This window comes from Ambystoma mexicanum, chromosome 7p (genome assembly GCF_040938575.1).
Source record: "Ambystoma mexicanum isolate Mex_15411 chromosome 7p, UKY_AmexF1_1, whole genome shotgun sequence".
Classification (NCBI taxonomy): Eukaryota; Metazoa; Chordata; class Amphibia; order Caudata; family Ambystomatidae; genus Ambystoma; species Ambystoma mexicanum.
The window spans coordinates 890,178,353-890,198,704 of NC_090939.1; the positions used below are offsets into that span (position 1 = coordinate 890,178,353).

General features: G+C 42.1%; 1 protein-coding gene across 9 annotated transcripts in view; it reads left to right on the top strand.

The window, feature by feature from the left end:
* The window catches only part of DCUN1D2 (defective in cullin neddylation 1 domain containing 2), a 325,754-nt gene that overhangs the window by 143,281 nt on the left and 162,121 nt on the right, over positions 1-20,352 (top strand). The gene's annotated exons all lie outside the window — the stretch shown is intronic.

Consider the following 20,352-nt stretch of genomic DNA (forward strand, 5'->3'; position numbering starts at 1 on the left):
TAACAGCATTGCATTTGATGGGGGAAAGTCTCCTTATAACCCTAAATTGTTTCAATACCTGTTAGGCTTTTTTTTTACTTCGGTTTTGCTCATTCACTAACAAATTGGCAAAACCGATCAAATGCATCGCTATAAGGACAAGGACATGCCACGTAATGGGTTGTGCTTGTGGGAGGTAAGACCTCAAAGTAAGCGATTGTATAATGGGAGAGGAAGGAATACAGTTTACAGTGCTAAAGCTGAAGCCGTTAAGTGAAAACATTGTTGGTAGACTATGAGAAATATAAATACAAAATGTATATACCAGGATTGAGTAAAGACATACAAGGGGAAAGCTTGTCCGATGCAGACAGGAGAATGGATCGAAGGAAGGGAAAAGCTATGTTGGCTGAGAGGATCACTGGAGAGATGCATGTAAAAGAAAGCATACATTGGTAGAAAGTTATATAATGGAATTAAATTTAAGAAGGGGAGTGAATGGTAACGTATGATGCAAAAGAGGATGGAATACATTGAAAAGAAAATGTACAATCGATGCAAGGCAGGTATAGAAGCAGACAACGTATATTAGAGGGAAAGTACAGACATGAACCAATGACATAAGAGCATGAAAATGTATCGGGGATTTAGATGACTAGAAGGGGAAAACGCGAGTGAAAGGAAATCTAATGCAGCATGAGTGTAGAAAAGACACCCCTTTTGCCATTTCTGTTAACCTACCAAGTGACCCAATATTGCACCCTACCTTTTAGAAATGATCATCATGTGAGATGTCACTCACACATTTTTTAAATCTTCCCCCAATCCCCACAAACTGCCCGTCATAACTATTCAATGTATGGATGTTATTTTTTTTTTTTATTGCATGTTTTCTTTTTTTAGCCTATCATTATTATATGGATAGGGCTGACCTTTATCCTCTGGACCAATATGTTCAATAGGATGGACTAAGTCTTCTACAGAAGTCTGCAAGGAGGCTTTCAACTGCCCAATTTTTAGTTGTGGCTCATAGTGAGGCAAAACTGTTGCCATTGGGGAAATGCTTCGAGGAGAGATGGCATATGAGAAAGGGCCTATCCTCTTTCAACTCACTCATGTTATGTTAAACATTTTGTAGAGCGCAATATTCGCACAAAGGCATCTTGGTGCTAGTGGAGACATAACAAAGAAAGGCAAGGCCCGGGAGAAAGAAACGATATAGACTGACTAAAAGAGAAATTATGTTTTTAATGACCTACGGAAAAGCAAATGTTTTCTCCGTGACCCGAACAGAATTCCAGAGTTTCGCTGCAGCAACAGAAAAAGCTTGTCCTCCCACCCGTGACAGCTTATATCTGAGAACCTGAATAAGATCAACATCCTGTGAACGTAAAGACCACACAGGAACATACGGGCGAGATGTATGTTGTAAATATTCTACACCCATACCATAAAAAGCTTGATGCACAATGCAGAGATATTTAAAATGTATCTGGGAGCCAATGTAAGGATCAAAGGAAAGGAGAGAGATGAGCTCTAAAAGGAGTACCCTTCGCAACTTGGGTGCTGAATTTTGCAAGACTTGGAGGCGATTGATCAAGAAGCATGGTTCGGTACAGATAATTAGGATAGTCCATGATACAGAGCACCAAGGCTGCCACCATCGGGGCACGCAAGTGCAGTGGGGAAAAGCAGATCACTTTTCCCCTGACAATGATGCAAATAGTTATTCACCCAAGCCCTTAATCACCAGCACAAGGGGCAATAGTGGAGGGCCAAAAGACCGGAGACCACCGAGCCGACGCAGATGGGGAGGCCGACCACCATTGCCTCAATTTGGTCTCTGTTTAACTTAACTTACCTTCCCAAAACAAGTCTATGCTTGTCTTCGTTATCTTCCTTTTCAGCAGCAGTATACGAGGACGCTGTTTTTACACTCTGGGAACCCACCTTGTTTTAATGCTACAAACCCTTTTTTGGCAAAAAAAGTATCAGTGCACTGGTATCTCGATATATCTATAACCAGGAGCACCAATACTTAAGAAGAAAATCAATAACAGAATATAGCCACTCTTATTTTTGCCTGATCCTTTTTTGGCAAGTGAAGTACTTTTTCCAGCCCAGTTGCTACTCCAGTCACATCTTGAATAAATACAGATAATTTCCTAAGGCTACCAATACAGGAGAATCCTGCCCCACTTTTCACCCTTTTATGTAGCACAACTATTTCCCACAAGTATACTAGTGCAGGTGGGCACTGTTCCTCTGTACATTTTTCTCTTAAGTGCATTTCAAACCCTTTTTTGGCTGGTGGCAGTGTAGCTTTATTTTATTTACCACGTATACCTCTGGGGTTACTTTTCGAGATTGCTAAACTTGTTGTTTAAGCCCTGTCTTTACAAATCATTGCCTGTGTTGGCCATCTTCCTCCTCTTCAAGGGTAGGAATTGGCAGTATGGCAATGCCTCTGTGGGCTCTGTCCAGAGCCCAGGTGAGGGGGTGGTGTTAAGGGGTGGTGTTAGGGGGTGGTGGGTAAGTTTAAAACCGGTTTAGGTTCCAGACACCCTAATCCACATACTCTCTTTTCAAGCACCTCTGAGCTGGTTGTCCAGGGCTTGATTGGTTAACTGCTCAGCTTGAATGTTGCATGTTTCTTGATAGGTTGGCCAGGATCACCCCCCCCCACGCCCTCCCCTCCCCAGCCCAGCATTTTGTGTATTTAGAGGTTTTGAAGTCATTCTTCAGTAGTCCACTGGAGCTCAAATCTGAAGCACCAAAATTAGTTTTAAGGACTTTGCTTTTTCAACCAGGGGAAGCTTCATACAGGTGACACACTCCCTTGAGCCAGAGGGGAGAGCTGTTCTTCCTCCTGATTTTCTATTGGCATGCTCCAGTCTCTTGCAGAACCCTCCAGATCCACTCAGTTCAGAAGATCTGCACATACAGAGAGAGGAACCCATCTTGAGCCTAGCCATCAGACTGCTGTAGCTGCTGCTCCTGTGGTGTGCATCATTGAGAGACATGATCTTTGTTGTCCGGCTGCTGCTCGTGGCCGCCAGGCTCAGTTAGCCCACCTGCTTCAGCTGAAGTCCTTTTTCTCCTAATTGTCAGCTGGCCCTTGCTGGGCCACTTAAAGTCGGCGCAGTTAGTTTCATTGTTTGCACTTCTCCAGTATTGTGGGACGTCATGCACCTGATGGTGAGTTCTGAAACTGGTCGCAGAAAAGCTACCAGCTGCACCCAACCCAGACCCCAAAACATATGTCTGCTTCTGAGACCCATGGCCCTTTTTCACTGCAAATATCAGCGTGAGTAGTATACAACCAAGTCTTCTGATTTACCTGAAGTCTCTGGTCATTCACTTGTGGGGCGAGGTCTCCTCAGCGTGCTTGCATATTCTTCCCCACCTACCCCGGACCACGCAAATGTGCGTAGGATGCCTGGATGTAGGATTCTGCTGTGGGGGTACCTCACATTTCCTAAATTGTTTGCTCCTCTCCATTACTTTACAGAACATGTGAGTAAATGCATACCATTTGTATCGCACTGTTTTCCTTTTAGTTTTCTACTATGCTAGTCTGTGGGAGAACTTTGCATATTGGCTTAAACTTCTCCTAAATAAATGAAACTGCTTAATTACCTGTGACTCTGGTTGGACAGTCACTAATGGCCTATTACTGGACTTTTTCTCAAGTCAGTTTTGTGGTTTGCCGTGTAACTTATAAGGCCTAAAATATGTTCAAATGATTGTTTAGGCCCCACCTTTCTATTGTAACAATGTAAAATATTGTGATACAATATTATACTTTTTTCTAAATATCGGTGGTATCCAGTTTGGACACCTTACTTTTTATGTGTGCATGTATCTTTATATAACAAAATCCAGCATTTCAGCCAAGTCCCACACCGTACCATGCCCAGTATCTATCGCTGGAAGTCCACATCTAGTTCAGAGCCATATGGTCCATGCACCATAACTTTTCTGGTGTTTGATATATATATTTCTGAGGCCTGTGAATCTGCTTACATTGACATGCTTTGCATTGACCACCATCCAGTGGTTGTTTGTGTAAGAAATGTTTTTAAAATTCATAAACTGAGCGTCGACAATCCCTATTCTACATGATCCTTCAAGTGTAAATGTTCTCAAGTTGTTCTATTTCACCATTGGTTGGCAACAACTTTTGAGACTGAGAGTAATTACTAACATCATTTGACATGAGCTTGCTTTATGCTGAAACATTTTGCAGTGGCACTGAAAAAGAACGGTGGAATCATAAAATACAATATTAAGGCTTTTACACCATGCAAAGAGAAATACACCTACAGAGGCTTGTCAAGAGTCCCAGAATCTTTATTGCAACTTTGAACAGTTTACAAAACAAAGTACACAAATAGCTATTTGGCCGTCAGTACATCAGAGACCACCAGCAGGTTCAATGTGAGCAGTGAACTGGAATTTCTAGCTGGACATCAGCATATTTATACAGTTTCTTCGTAAAGATGTCCAGCCACCTACAAGTTAATCATGTACTGGGCTAGGGTTCGCGCCAGGTTCATTCCTAATTTACATATTCTCTTGCATGTGGTTTACTTCTTAGTACATTTACTTAACAAATACTATTATTCTCTGGGTTTAAATTTACACTCTTTACACATTTGCTTCAATGCAGGTCAAACAGATGTTTTGCATGTCCTGTTTAAATAGCTTTATTGTTCTTGAATACTGTAGGTTAACATCGCCGATTCAAGTAATCCCCTGATCCCTAGGTCAAGAAAGGACAAGGTCTACATGACCCTAACATGTAGCCTGCAGGCAGGTTGGACATTAACTCGCCTACAGAGGTTGAAGAGGTTAAATTAAGAGCAAGAGAACACAGGTCGGCCATTTTAGGCCACAGAGTGACTTTGCACGACAAGCCAAAATGGCGGATTTAACCTAAAATGGAGGCTTGATTAACTTAAGGTCACAACCTTGCGATGCAGATTTCCTCGCACAGTGACTGGGCATAGGCCAACATATACAATGAGGATGAAACAATATTATATCAGTTTTAACAAAACAGAAGCCATTGAGGATGCAAGGCTACCGCTACAGAGATATAGTAGGACGGATGGGGATGGGGGCAGTCATTTCGGCTCTAGGCCTATTGAATGCTTCTGTACCCATCCCTATACTCCACAAAAGCTGTGCTGAAACCAATGAGCACACCCAACCGGTTTAAATTTTGTCCGAGGTGTAACTCTGAATTCCCATCAAAAGACATTCATAGTTGCATGATCCACCAGTAGACTATTGCATGTAATTCTAAGCGGATTTAAGCCACAACACTATTACTGGGTAAGTAATGTGTGTTTGATATAGATCACTTACTTTCTAGTGTAACTTAAACTCAAGACATAATTCTTAAATATATGCTGTTTAGATTGTGTTGTATGGTACGTCAGAAGGAGGAGACAGAGCATGTGCCATTTTCACGTGCTTTTATTGAAATAATAAAGAACACTCCTCACTAACGCTAATCTATGGGATGCCCTACCTGCCGAAACTAAACTAGGGTGCTCATCGTCCGATGTGAAGTCCAAACTTAATGGTCTGTCCTCTGTCAGAAACTAGCCTAAGCTGACCCTACCACTATTAATGCAGAACAAAAGACCAGGAGAAAGACTCCCTTTTCCTGGCATGCTTCTCAACACAAGTCTCTTCAACAGGGGTGTTGCTAGGCCTGGAAAAGATCTGGGGCTAGGCCAATGTAAGCACTGTTGGGACTGTGGGCTAGCCTGCCTTTTGGTTGTAGCTCCTAAGCTTTTATCCGGGGCTACAACCAAAAGACCTGGGGCTATAGCCCCCTCAGCCCACCCCTACCAACACCTCTGCTCTTCAATAGGTTATCTTCAAATAGTCTCTTGCTATTCCTTGTAAGAGTTCCTTAAGTTCTTTCAATGGGTCTTCCCAGGCCCTTGTATATTTCTTTGCTGTCTCTCCAAATACCTTTCTTCTCCAGATGTTTAGACAGTCTTTCTGACTCTTGTTCCTCTCACAATCCAGCCACTCAAAGGAGCAAGTATCCTGTACGTCTAGGTAATTTGTATAAATTTGCCAATCACTGGGAGGAGGATGCAAGGTCCCCAAGTGATCGTTACTCTTCACGCCTCACTCCCCAGGTCGCCCGCTCTCCCCTGTACCTGTATTACAGGGGGTCCACGTCAATGGTCAGTGTTCTTTCTCTTCTCTGTGGTTTCTCCCTTGTACCTCTTTCGACACGCGCCACTCTCCTGTGGTGGTTTAATGGATGAAAGGTATTTTCTTTGGTTCCGTAGCACGCCACCACCTCCTCTGGGTTGTTGATCGGGTTCTGCAGCCACAAACCTCGGGTCTGTTATTGGCATATCGCCTAACCGGCATGCCAATGACCGGGTTCTTCACTGGTCCTTCACAAGCTACCCTCCAGGGACTATTCAGAATTTCCTCTGCTCTGCTGTTTAGACAGCATTCTGCTGTCTCTTCTACTTGGCTGCTTTTCAACAAACAAGGCAGCGTCTCCCTCGATTTCCCAGCCTGATCGGCCCAGCCAGTTTGAAACTCCTGGGTCTCACTTCCTTGTTCTCCTGGCCTGCCACTTTTTATGACTCACTGCTGGGACTTCCCCAGCTTCCAAGTAAAGTTCTTCCTCTGTGCTGGGGCCATATTCACTATGCCCCCCATCAGCTTCTTGGTGTCGGTACTTGATAGACAATCACTGTTCCTCTCGTGCTGTTATTCTTTCCAGTACCAGGCTGGAATGATGCTTCTGGTATTACATTACAATAATACATGTAAGAGGAATTTAATTGTCTGTCAGTTCATATAGTTGTACTGGTTTATGGGGCTAGTAAAAAGGGAATTCCTTATAGGAAAGGGAGTCTCTTGTGAGGTCCCTCTTACCGTCACCCCTAAATGGAGTGTGTGTAGCATGCTCACCTCCCTAGCCTCACAGGAAGGGGCTCCTCCTTGTGGGAAAGTGACTGAATCCCTCGATTCGGCACAGTAGGCAATACTTTATCTCCCTTGCTGTTGATTGTATACCAGGATCTACCACCTCGACAATGTATGCCTAACTGCTCAGTAACAACACCAGTAAGCGTTGCTTCAACGTTTGTTGAAACCATTAAGGTCCACTTCTGGTTGGTCTCTTTAAACCCCCCCCACCCCCACCAGCAGTGTTTCAACAAAAGAAATAAATATTCTAGAGCAGTGGTCACTGCCCTATAGTGGAGGAAAAATCAATTTTCGTAGACTTTTCCAAAAATTCTAGTGCTAAAAACATTTTATTTTTAAACCAACATTTTATTAGTATTTAAATCATACCATGTTCCGTCATCGGCCGGCATTTAATACAAGAAATTCTTAACCTGTGTAAATATCCGCCCTAATCCCCCCCCCCCCCAACCCCCTCTCCCCTGCCTCCCCCTCAGGAGTATTCAAATCAGACGTTAATTGACAAGTTAATCACAGCAGCGAGCAATATGTACAAAGCATCAAACGGGTCTAACCAATCAGGGTAGATCAACTAGTGTCAATGCCCGTAGTCCGTCCTAAAGATAAGCAGAGTTTCGGCCACATTTACTCCCTAAAAATTGGCAAATACTCCCAACAAAAAATAGGACAAAGACATGTAGAATCTTGCACCCCTGCTTTCACCCTCACAGCTCTGTATTTGTTTGGATCAATAGTGCATATAGTACGACAGGAAGAAACTATTTTAACTGCCTGATTGACAGAAGTAAACCTGTATCTTTTCATGTGCATGTATAACCATGTGGCTGCCGTGTGAGAAAAGATTTTGGTTAGAGGTGAGATCTAAGCTCAAGGTGAAATACCAAATGACCCTAGGCTGTGTAATTTGGGATCCACTGATGCACTTTAGCAGGTCAGGGCTTCGGCTGAACTTAGCGCACCTCCTACTGACGGCCAAACTTTGTTCTCCACTCTTTGAGAAAAACTGAACCCCCAATAATTTATCTGTGGCTTGATAAAGTTTGGAATGTTCGAGCAATGGGGAACATGTCTGCCAATTTGAATGGCACTCTGATGCCCTTCATGTCTGTGTGGTTGCCCTTCTTAAATTACATGCAAAAAGAGCTCAACGCCCTTTCCTGCCTGATGAGACTATGGGTAGTGCTCCAGATACGGATTTGGAAGTGAGAGTATTTTACTCCCGATTCTTTTTTTTTTTTTTTTTTTTTTAAACATTTTTTTTTAAGTTAGGAGTAAAATTATTTTTTGAGGAGTAAAAATGTAAGTTGAATTCCGAGTGACAGTATGTTATAAGCAAATAAAAATGTTTTAACTGGACAATGGAAATATTTGTCTTAATTTATTTTCACCTAGTTATTCATGCACATTAAAAGATGCATGTTTACTTCTTCTGATCAGGCAGTTATAATAGTAGCTTCTTCCTGTGGTACTACAGGCACTCTGTTCCAAACATATCCATGGAGCTGTGTGGGTGTATGCAGGGGCACACGGTTCTATGTGTTGGTTTCATATTTTTTGTTAGGCGTATTTGTACTCCCCATTTTCTATTTTTTGGGAGTAAAAGTGGCTGATACACACCAGTAGGGCTGCGATACTTGAAGCTGAGGTGTACATGGGAGTTATACGTAGAAGCAGTGGTGTCTGGGTGTATATTAAGCCATATGTCTAATAAGTTGAAATTACTTAAGCAGTTACGCAGAGTGGGAGACGCTGACCCCGTCATGGATTAGGTCGTTTTCATTGACCTGTCCCTGTCCATTACCAACTTAATATCTCCAAGTAATAGGAGTTCCCTAAGCCCCCTCCTCCCTACTTCTTCCAGCCAGCATCCGCAACATAAAACGTTACTGAGCTGAGTTTGGGGAGTGAAATGATATTATCATAAGCTGCTTGCCATGGATCTTCCCCCCAGTACCATTATGTATTGGCCATCAGTGTCCTTGCTGGTTTCCATATGTGTGAAGCCCATATTCTTGTGTATTAGAATTGATATACCCGCCCGTTTACTGTCAGATGAAGAGTGATATTGGTGTGGATATTGTTTTCTAAGCCTTTGCTGGTCCCTTAACAGGTTAGTTTCTTGGAGTGCTATTATATGTAATTGCAATATTTTTAACTCCCTGAACAGCAGAGTGCGTATGCCTGGTGCGTTCAAACCTCAAGCCTTAAGGGTCCCCACATTAACCACCATGGTGCACTAAAAAGTGTCCCACCTCCCGTGTGAACCCCAACGAACCTAGTAGGCCCATTGTTTCCATGCCTCCTCCTCTGACTACCTGTTCTCTCCCAGTGTCCGGCACCGCCATACAAACCCTAGAGTATCGCTCACTATAATAAAATCCATCATTTGTGTATAAAAGTTCCATATGTACCGCCTACATATCTACCAATCAGTGGAGCATCTGATCTGGAAGATTAGTTCCCCCTCCAGCCACCCGACCCTGCTATTCCAAGTAGCGAGTTGCATTGTATGTCCCAACATATCAAACCAAACTTTCAGAGCAGTGGTGGGTACTACAGATCCCATTGCAGCAAACAGGACTTCTTGGATCAATTCCAACCAGCTCTCTGCTGAGAAGCGGATAGCATTATATAACTATAGCACTCCACATGGCTCTTGCACCCGATCATACCCAGGGGCGTGCACCATTTGCCAGGATCCCTCTACTCAGGCTCTGTTGGTACTTGCTGCGACCTAGGCCAGCCCTTCCTTGTTAATGGTTAAGTGCAATAATCGAGACCTTTCTTCCACAGTAAAAACAGTGTGTACTGCGTCCCTCCGTTTTATATTGGAGGCCAAAGGGGTATGTCCACTTACAGCAGACATCCAGACGTCTTGGCTCCTCTGTGATGGTCTTCAGCAGTCTCTGCTTGGCCACGGTGGGCTGAGACATTCTGAAAGATTTGAATTGAGGAATCTCAATATTGAATACGGTTTTCTCTTCTTGCTTCCCTCACAATTGGTTACTTGATCCTGTAATCGTGGAATTTGAAGCCCTTTGACTTTTTGGAGGACTTGGACATATTTCCACAGACCCTGCAACTGAAACGTTTAACCTCTCTTGTCCAGAAGCGAGTCTGTCTCTAAATAAAGGTGATACCTGCAATCTAAACACTGGTCCTTCAGGTACAATTCTTAGCAATAAAAAATGGTGGACCAGTTGATCAGGGTGACACACTTCACCATTTCAGTTAAATACACATTTTATTAAATTAATCCAAACAACATATGTCTATATGTCACATTAAAACATTAGAAAACAATGAACCTAATCTTTCACAACTCGGGCATCAAAAACTCTCAATCCTTCATTCATGCTTCCATACATAAAACCATAATGGCCAACTATACTCTTTGTAGTCACAATCTAATATTACACAAATGTTCACAAATAATTATTCAACTTCTTTTCACTCTGACCCTGTCCTTATTAAGAGTCATCTACAGTTTGTTTTTTAATTTTCAAACAGTTTGTGTGGTCGTCGACACGTGTTTCGGTCTCTTTGTACATACAATCTTGTCCTTTCTTTCTAAGACCTTCCTTTCTAAGACCTTCCTCAGGACGTGGGGCTCAGTCGAGTTGTCCTGCCTCTCTCATGGACTGGAATAAGCCATATTGTAATCTAAAAGACATACAGACAATAAAACCTATTAGGGTTGTGTGTCATACCCATTTCTTCTAACAATGACTATTAATGTCAACAAAGCATTTCTCAACATTACATGCAAAACACCATACTCACCCCCGGGGTCCAGCTTGGGGGATGTGGATGGATATAGTGGAATCAATCCTTCAACAGGTGTCCAATATTCAATTACACTAGATCCTGTAGATGATAACATAAAAAAGGTAGGTTTTTCTGACCACTCAATAACAAAGGTCTCCAAAAGTAAATGAAAACACTAACAATAAAAATACTCAAAATACTCACATAGGCAGCCCACTGCAAAATTTATTCTGAATCATGTGATTTTTTTTTCCTTCTTCACTGCCCATAACAGACATGCAACATATAACTCTGGATCCAAGGGGCTAGATATCCTAAACAACAAAGAGGGTCCATCTATAGCACAGTGGGGCCAGGTGAATTAAACACTAGGCAACAAAGATAGATATCTCACCCCATACACACTTTACCCCCCTTCCTTTAGAATGACCCACAAATGTGCAATTCCAATGTAATATAACTCTTCAGTGCAGTGTGTTGGAAGTTCCCATACACTAGCTAAATTCCGTTTTGGGGTCTCTGAAAGAAGAGGGGGGAGAAAGGAAAATCATCATGATCCCTCTGTGTTGGGTAAACTGACAAAATGTACATACTCCAGAACACCAAATAAGGTACAGCCTACCCTAGCCACCATCTAGTGTGTTATAATATTGGCCAGAATGGTCCCCTCTCAATGATAGGCACCCCCCGGGGGTTCCGCTCATTCACACTTGCAGTCCGAATTGGAACCGCATTTCCTGCGTGAAATCCGACAGGAACTCTTTTACAGGTCGGTCGCGTCTGTATAACTGGTATCAGTCTTGAACCGGGATACAGGGCAAATTAACACTGCCTCGTATGCAACAGCGTGTCCGTCTTTGGGTACCACATAAAGTATATGGCTAAGCCCCTGTCCCCAAAACAGCATCTCATAGCAGTTTACTTACCCGTGTTGTCTCCTCGAGTCCATCCTACTCCGTAACCCACCAGTTGAAAAACCATAGACACAAAAGCAGGACTCCTCTTTGTACTCCTGCATAATGCTCCCATCATTATGGAAAGAGTACTGAATGGTAACTGCTACTCACACATACCCAATTCTCAACAATGCTGTTAATCTGCCAGATGGTGTATATTCATACTTATCCATCAGTGTGTCACACTTAGTATAGTATAAGAAGGTATGGCAGTGCCTTCAATTCACCTTCGGATAGAGGGAAAACCTGTGTTGATATTCTAGCGGGTGGTTAGTGGTAATAATAGCTGATGCTATTGCACACGTACCTCGTTCCTTTCCTATTACGGAGAAGTATACTTACTAACATTGCCAGGATGCCAGACTAGGAATAACCAATGTGTGCAGCCTGTACTTGCATAACCCAGATGACACTTGTGTAACCTTTACGAAATACGTATTACCAGCAGTTTTATACTGTTTTGATATTGTTACAAGGTCATCCCATAATCCCAATGGTCATGGACATAAGTTTCATACGACTGTTCAATTATCATGCATGTTTGCAAGCGTCCCATTTAAAAGTTATTCACCGCGGATAACGCAGGCAGGAGAATGGCAGAAGGGACAAACTATTAAGCGTTGCGCTTGGTTGCGCCAATCGGGTTTTAACCAGAGATGCAAGCTACCCTTATTAACATGCTGTTGAACCCAATGTGCTTTTTGGCAAGGCTGTCGAGGACACCTTAAAAATGGCTAAAGAAGAATACAATACTCTCAAGTCATTGGGCCAACTGACCAATAGACCTACTTACCAGAGGGGAAACGTGAATTTTCGTCGCTCACACAGCCAAAATTCAGAGGTTTCACCTGTACCCAGAGCCAAGGTACTGCCTGGGGAAACAATCCGGGTCAGTCCTCCCAGAATTACCCTAGAGGAGCGCGCAGATCCTGCGGTCGCAGTAGGGGCAACTCCTCCCGAGTTGGTACCCCACCTCAGAAGAAGTGACTTTCCGCTGCAGGTGCCCTCCAATGCCTCTCCAGTAGGAGGGCGCATATCCAGCTTCACCCACGCATGGGAGGAAATCGCCACAGAAAGATGGGTGATGTGCACCGTAACAGGGGGATAGTGTACAGAGCTCCTCGAGCAACCCCGGAACCACCCCCCACGACAAAAGACCCATTCCAAGGAACACCAGCGCATCCTCCTCAGGGAAATCGCCATGCTTCTACTAAAGGACACCATCGAAGTCGTCCTGGCCAACCAGGTAAACAAGGGTATTTATTCAACTTGCTTCCTTGTGCCAAAGAAAGATCTAACAATGCGCCCAGTATTAGATTTGCGCCCTGCAAACAAATATGTCAAGCCACAAAAGTTCTGCATGACTACGCTACAAGAGGTAATCCTTCTACTAAAAAAGGGGATTACATGGCAACACTGGATATGAAAGATGCCCATTTTCATATTTCAATGTTCCCAGCGCACAGAAGATTCTTACGTTTCAAGATAGTGATACAGCACTACCAATTCAAAGTGCTGCCCTTCGGAATAGCATCTGCTCCAAGGGTATTCACGAAGGTACTGGTGGCAGCACACCCGCGGAGGGAGGCAATACCAGTGTACTCTTACCTGGACGACTGGCTGATTACAGGGGATTCTCCCCTTATTTGCAGGAAAACATTCAGAGAACTATCAACCTACTCTTCCAATTGGGTTTTTCCATCAACGAGAAAAAATCAAGCCTAGTGCCAAGCACAACCAAGCCGTTACTAGGAGCTGTCATAAACACACAAGAGGGGTTGGTCTTTCCGTCAGAGGAAAGAATCCAAAACATGTTACTGCAAATACCACATTATCAGGTCGGCCGCCAGATAAGAGTGTGCAAAGCAATGCATTTGCTAGGCATGATGACCTCTTGAATTTACCTGGTACCACACGTGCGCAGTGCGACGATCTAATGGTCGTTTCGCCAACACTAGTACTAAATATTTGCTGGTGGACAAGAGAAAATCTGAAGGCGAAACCCTTCTACGATCCGGAAGTAAAAGCGATTGTCATGACAAATGCCTCATTCACTGGGTGGGGTGGGGCTCATTACCTTCACCACACAGCTCAGGGTATGTGGTCTCATGTGGCAGCACAGAACCACATCAATCTACTAGAACTACTGGCAGTATTCAAAGCCCTTCAGGCGTTCGAGTCTCACCTAGCCAACCAATCTGTGCAAATCCTGACAGACAGCACTAAAGCAATGTTTTTACATCAACAAACAGGGGGCACACGTTCTCTAAATCTGTCCAGGCTTGCGCAACAAATTTGGAAATGGGCACTCGAACAGAAAATATTCTTCTCTTCACAGCATGTTCCAGTGGAACTCGGCTCTCTCGCAGACTCATTAAGCAGAGATTCCCCTACCAGAAGAACACGAGTGACAACTACATACAGGGGTCGTAGAACACCTCTTCTCTCAATGGGGTTTCCCTACAATAGACTTTTTCGCTATAAGCGAAAACAGGCAATGCCCAGAGTTCGCGTCCAGGTTCCCCCAGCCAGGCGCCAAGGGGGAACGCCCTATGGATGAACTGGTCAGGGAAATTTGCTTACGCTCCCCACCCCCTCCCTGATCTCCCCCCAACACCTCTAATGAGGAAGGTGGTGAACAAGATCCACAAGGAACAGGTGACGCTCATCCTAGTTGCTCCTATGTGGGCAAGACAACCCTGGTAGCCACATCTGCACATTTGCGATCCCATCAAATCCCTGTGCCCATACAATCTGCTCACTAAGCACAGGGGACTAACAGTGCACCCTCAACCTTACTCAATGAACTTGGCAGCATGGCTCCTGAGGTCATAGAGTTTGGACATCTTAATCTGCCACAGAGATGTATGGATATCTTGAAGGAATCAAGAAAGCCTAACACGAGGCACTGTTATTTTGACAGGTGGAGGAGATTTGTAATTTGGTGCCAGTCTAAAGAAACTGACCCCATAGAATGTACTCCTTCCCACATTCTAACTTGTATGCTCCACTTGCTAGATGCAGGGTTGGTATTCAACTCTTTAAAGGTCCACCTGGCAGCTTTGTCAGCCTATACCACTTCCCATAATAAGGTCTCATGGTAGAAGGTACCCGTCATCAAAGCATTCCTGGCGGGAGTAAAGAGACTCCACCCTCCAATTTGAAACCCACCGCCAGGATGGGATCTCAAAGTTGTACTTGCTAAGCTATGGGACCCCCTTTTCGAGCCAATGCACAAGTCTAGTCCCAAACACCAGACTTACACAACTGCCTTCTTAGTGGCTATCACTTCCATAAGAAGAATTAATGAAATACAAGCGTCGTCAGTGCAGGATCCTTTCTTTGTTGTACACAGACAAGCTGGTTTTACGTACTCACCCTAGGTTCTCCCCCAAGTTCATCTCTAAATTTCATGTAAACCAGTCTATTTATGCGGAATGTTTCAGTCACTCAATGGCTTCAGCACATTTGAGAAAATGTCCAAGAAAGATTGATTGATTGTGCTCTCTTCTCGTGAATGAACTTAAGTAAACTGTAACCTTGCCATTGCCCATATTTGGTGTGACGTGATAAAAAAAAGTTTGTTTTAATTCCCTTTAAAAATGCTTTAATAAACACTTTGAAATGTATTACTACTGTATACAGTTTGAAAGGAATAACCAACACATCGTACATTTTGCTTCAGACACTATTCCAAATGTTGCCTTCTTCTATTACCTACTGCATTGAATCGGGGTGAGCATCAGTAAATGTGGGTGTCTACGGAGTAAATTATTTGCATCCAAACAAGACTACAATCTTGCCCAGACAAATGAGGAATCTGTCTCATGCAAAATTTGGTAGCAGTGGGTTAAGCAGTGTGGATTTGTATAGCCGGACAAATATATATATATATATATACACACACACATTGTGCTTTATAAATAAAGATTAGTCTATTGGTTCCTAAATTAATCTAAAAACCTTACCAGAAAGAAGTAATTGGAACAATAGCAAAAAGGCTTAGCATTTAATGATAAGCTACTGACCTAGAATCTGCTACGTTAGCAGAACATGTGGCATCCTCCTGTGCGGTTTTGAAGCTAAAGGCATCACTTATTAACGTGATGTCATTGCATGTTGGCAGAGTTTCTTACGTACATACAAAGCTTATTTAGGAACCTTGGTGGAGAATGATCTCAGTCAATGCGTTTTGCTGGTTGGAGAGCAAGTGCAATAACCCAGTTTTCGCTGTTCTTAGAATTAGTGTAATAAAAGCTTTTACACAAATGTTACCACACTTGTGTTTATTTTAGTTCAACTATTAAGGCTGTTGTGAATGTTGGTGCACCAGGTATAATACCAGTCATGCTGGTTCCTTGTGCTTGGGCTACAATTGCAGTGACAATATTTGTGCTGTTGCTGCATAACACAACTATATGTGAAAGAGCGTATGAATTGATTGTGATAAACTTTAGAAGATTGATTGAGAATCTACATATTTGTTTGTACATTTGATATAGATTGTGCACTCTTTAGCAGCAGTACATTCTTTTTTTTCGTAGACGGCAAACGCAATTTGATACGATGTTCATTCACCATCAGTTTCTTTTTCGTGATATCTTTTTCCCGAAAGTGTTTGCACGAAAATAATCATTGACAAATATGGGGGCGGGGGAATAAGGGCATATAAGGGGTAGGCTGGGGTGCGAAATAGGAAATAATTAATAGGGGATGGGGGTTTAATAAAATAAACAATTTTATGCTTTTTTTGGGCAAGGAAAGTTCGGCAAAAAAATGCTGGGGGAAAAGAAACTGGGGATGAATTAACATAGAACCTTACAATTCACAACAGTTGGAATATTGGAGGTGACAATCGCAAATACCATCTTCGTGTTTAATTGAAAAATGAAGGATGGTGCAATGGGAGCTAAACATGCAACATTGCCGCCTAATTTATTGGGATTTTCACTTAAATATGCTTTCAAAAATATTAAGACATGCGAAACAGTAAGATGTGCTAACCATTAGTGCGACATTGGAGCATGACAAAGAAAGAAAATGCTGAATATGTCAAATTTATAGGAATTTAACATGGGCTTATTCCTGCAAAAAAAGGAGACTGCAGATCCAATTTTTCTTTACCTATCAATGATTTTCAATCCTTGTGGGATGTTAAATGGAATTAATGTGGATGATTTATTTTTTATGATGTGATTTAATAAAACGACCTTCTGCAAGTAGTTGAGTATTCATTGCACTTCATTTTTTAAATATAAATTGTGTACACTGGGTGTTTCCATGCATAATGAGTTTGTCATAATATGTTGAATAAAATATAATGACGCGAAGGGCCTCATTAAAAGTCTTCCGGTATTCCCGCAGTTATTCCACCAGAATACTGGCGAATGGCATTGCTGTTAGTGGCACTTGGTCTGCTGGAATTACCAGCAGATTAAAAGTGCCGGTAAGGGCGTCAAATCCCCATTCCATCGAGTCCCATAGGACTCCATGGGGGCATTTGCCGCAATTACCGGCCATGCCGGTAATAAAGGTAGTTTTCTTGTGGCAAATTTATCTCCAGCTCTTAGCTGGAGGTAAATCCTTAATCCCCTATCAGCAAAGTTGTAGTTGGCATCTGGTAAAAGTGCCGGTAAATGTTATTACCGGCACGTTTACCGGCCAACTCAGAATGAGGCCCGAAGTCTGAAAGCAGGCTTTCAACTTATTGTCTGCATATTGAAGTTGGTTTTCAATTAATTTTTTTAATTATTTTCAGAAAAACAAAATTGATTTAAAATACATGCTACTATGAGCAAACTAAATTAAACTTATTCAATTGGCTAATGAAGAACTAGCATACAATGACAAATAAGCATGCACGGTCCACTCGCTAGTGATATTTCACTCTTGGCAAGTAAGACTTGGTGTGCTTTGTGTATGTGTAGAACTGAGGTGGCGCGTTACTGTTTATGGCATGCTAATACCTTGCAACAGGAAATTTGTACCCCTTAATTAATGGCTTATTAGGATTCCCGCCATCTTTGAAAAAATATACAATGGACAGTCATGCTTTTGCTATTGTTAATGGTGAGAAATACTTGCTCCACAATTAATTACCTTTAATATATATTTTATTTTAATTTGAAATTTTGAAATCATCCAACTTGAGTACTGGTTAAAGGGCTTGGTAGGCATTACACAGAGTAAAACGGAAGCATACATAACTAGTGAGGTTGGAAGCAAAAAACAAGATATGTTTTTATTCAGAAATGAGATTCTATAAACGTTAAACCCTAGGAGGGGGTTAGTGTGGAGATTCAGCCAGTGTCTGTGTGTGGTTTTCTTTCTTTCTTTTCTCCCTCACCTTGCCATCATGGTTGTCCCGCTTGCTATTACCTGATTGTTCTATTGCACGCCACTACTGCTTCTACTGGTTGTTTTTACTGTATGCATTACTTTGTCAAATATAATTGTTTGCTTTTGGTACATGAAATAAAGAACTTCATGTTAATATAGAGGAGGCATTATGGAACACAACCTAGAACTGGGGTGTGGAAGAGACAGTTAAGATAACCATTTAGAGACCAAGAATGTCACTAGAGAGAACTGTAGTGTGAATTACCACAGACTCGTGCCTTCTTCGGGGTTGAGAGAGATGGGGGAATGTTCCTGGATGAAGCAAAGCCAGACTATCACCCAGATGGTGCAGGGAGACTGGCTTACCCAGTTGAAGGTGTTCTGTAGAGCGAAAACCTGTCCGGGAAGAGCCCCGTGCCCCCTGGATCTTGGTAGTGCGATGCTCTAGCTGCTATTTAACAGAAATAAGGGTGTTGGACGTATTACAAAGCTTACCCAGAGAGCCATGATTTCAATCGCGTTTAACCCTCTTTGGTTGGATCCTGTTTTGAGGTCCAGTGATGGGCTCTTCTAGTGTTTAGCTCGAACTGCTGCATTTTATCTCCCTCAAGGTTCAAGCTTTAGAGAAACTACTTTTGATCAGACCACCTGTTGATGATAAAAATCTCATTGGGGCATATTTGGAGGTAGTGAGGTTCGTGTAGCCTACATCTTGATAAATGATGCAAAATGTTTTGAAGATGATCTGTTTGTGTAATGGGAGCCATTGGTTGACATTCAATGCTGGAGTGATAAGGCCTAAGATTAGTCTTGCAGCTTTCCTTTGGATTAGCTATAGTTAATGAATCTGATTATTGTGTAATGCTAGATCTATCCTAGACTGTTAATATAATTTAATTTCAAAAGTTCTAGAACCCTGGTTACATAAAGTGTTTGAATAATTCTTTGGTCTAAGGAGTCAACCTGGATTTGGGAAGACAGTTGATTGTAAAAAATAGTTCCAATATGTTTAGCTTGTTCAGTTGGGGGTTGGGGAGGTGCCCATTGCGGATGGCATTTGAAAGGTCGAGGATTCTGCGTTGGGAGACCCAAAGAAATGAACTCAGTCTTTGTAGCATTTTGGCTTCAGTTGTTATTGATAGTCCAGTCTTGAACTTATTGGTGTGCGGTGATGATGTGTTTAAAAATAAAGGACCGATTCAAGTTGTTTATTTTAACACATTTTGCTAGGCATAAGAAACAAACTATGAAATGAGTGTAATAGATGGGAAATAATGCATTCACAAAAAGTGTGCTCTTAGATGAGCCTGTAACATAATGATATACATTTTCTGACATAGTTATTAGTCATCAGTTCTAGCCAACTTAATACCAAGATTGGAGCCAAATTAAAGAAATGAAACAATATTTTCAACTGTTGGCTTCTAAGGGATGCTGATAAAATGATGCATGCTTGAGTGACCGCCTCCAAAATGGAGGGTTGTCCACATTCCTAGTGGCATGTTTAATAAAGTCAACCCCTGATTAAGTCCCATTTCAAATTTGAGAAAAGCTTCTACCTTGTATATTTTGAATGAAAACATATTTTTGTGGAATATGTTGTCAATTCATCTATATTTTACATGTCAAGGAAACCCAATATGTGTGAATGTACAGTGACGCTACACTTCTGAATACATTAGCAGGATCACACAATATTTAAAAGATAAAGAAATCTCATTGATATGTTTTTGGATCTGTGGTCACTGATTAAATATAGTATGAACTTAATGATGAATATGAACATTACTGAATATTCAACAAATAATTAAATAAATATAACATTACAGAGAATCTCTAATTAAACATCTCCACAACTCTTAGGTGTGTGCAAACTCCCCTCTAAATCGACCTGCAAAATGTTTCACTTTTGGGGTGGGAACAAGCTCTCCTCAACCCACACTGCTCCTCAGGCCTCCATTTTGTTCCTATTTTCAGTGCAAAGAAAGTGCTGGGAATGGACACCTGTTTAACATACCCTAATGCCAGGCAGGGGGCCTACTTACCCCACTTGGGTTGTTTGGCATGAAATCAGGCCATTTGGACTGCCCTCCCACTTGAGGCCCTCGTATCTTTCCAGACAAATACTCAAATAAGTTATACACATTTTGTAGAACACGAGCTTCTGAATATTCAAGTGATTTGATTTCTGCCCAAACTATTCTTCTCACTGTAGTTAACACAATACAAAGCATGAAATGGATAAAAGGATATCACACATTTGAAATAGTTATCCTTTCTTAAATACATCATGTTTGTTCTCACCCTTTTTTGACAGTTAATTTCTTATGGA